Raw genomic sequence first — 785 nt, forward strand, 5'->3', positions numbered from 1 at the left:
GTCTGCCATAGATTTCCACCAACAAAAAAAGCAAAAAAAACATTTAAGTACCTTCCTTTCTGGAAAGATTATAGGTAATTGTATATAAAATCCTGAAAACTTGTAGGGAAGTTAAATTTAAATTCTCATTGCAGGAAGGTGAAGTTATTAAAATTCATCCAGCAAGATATGTATATATGTTACAGAAATTAAACACCCAAATCCTAAATAGCAGTTACCACTGATGGATAAGAATGGGATTCATTTGTAGTTGTAAAGTTTTGTATCCTAAGCTGACTGACATATGTATTATGGTATTCTCGTTACAGTTTTAAATACTGTGAAGAACCAATAAATGATTTAAAATAAAGTCTTTCAGGATGCTTAGTTTGTATTAAAGGCCTGAAAATGGAATCAAAGGTCAAATAGTAACTAAGTTAAATACAAACATAATTCTTAAAAGACTTTATATCAATTATATATATAAGAAAATAACCTTATATATACACCTTTATACTTATAACTAGAGGCCCGGTGCACAAAAATTTGTGCACTCAGGGGGCGGGGGAGGGGGGTCCCCCAGCCCGGCCTGTGCCCTCTCGCAGTCTGGGACCCCTCGGGAGATAACGACCTGCTGGCTTAGGCCTGCTCCCGGGTGGCAGAGGGCAGGCCCAATCCCTAAGTGCAGCCCCTGGTCAGGCTCAGAGCAGGGCCGATTGGGGAGTTGGGGCGCCGCCCCGTCATGCACAGAGCAGGGCGGATCAGGAGGTTGGGGCGCTGCACCCTGTCACACTCAGGGCAGGGCC

At 42.4% G+C, this 785-nt stretch overlaps 1 protein-coding gene across 3 annotated transcripts in view; it reads right to left on the bottom strand.

Annotated features, from left to right (window-relative positions):
* The window catches only part of PTGES3 (prostaglandin E synthase 3 (cytosolic)), a 25,504-nt gene that overhangs the window by 4,771 nt on the left and 19,948 nt on the right, over positions 1-785 (bottom strand). The window lies entirely within an intron of this gene.

Source organism: Myotis brandtii, unplaced genomic scaffold, assembly GCF_000412655.1.
Source record: "Myotis brandtii unplaced genomic scaffold, ASM41265v1 scaffold364, whole genome shotgun sequence".
NCBI classification, from domain to species: Eukaryota; Metazoa; Chordata; class Mammalia; order Chiroptera; family Vespertilionidae; genus Myotis; species Myotis brandtii.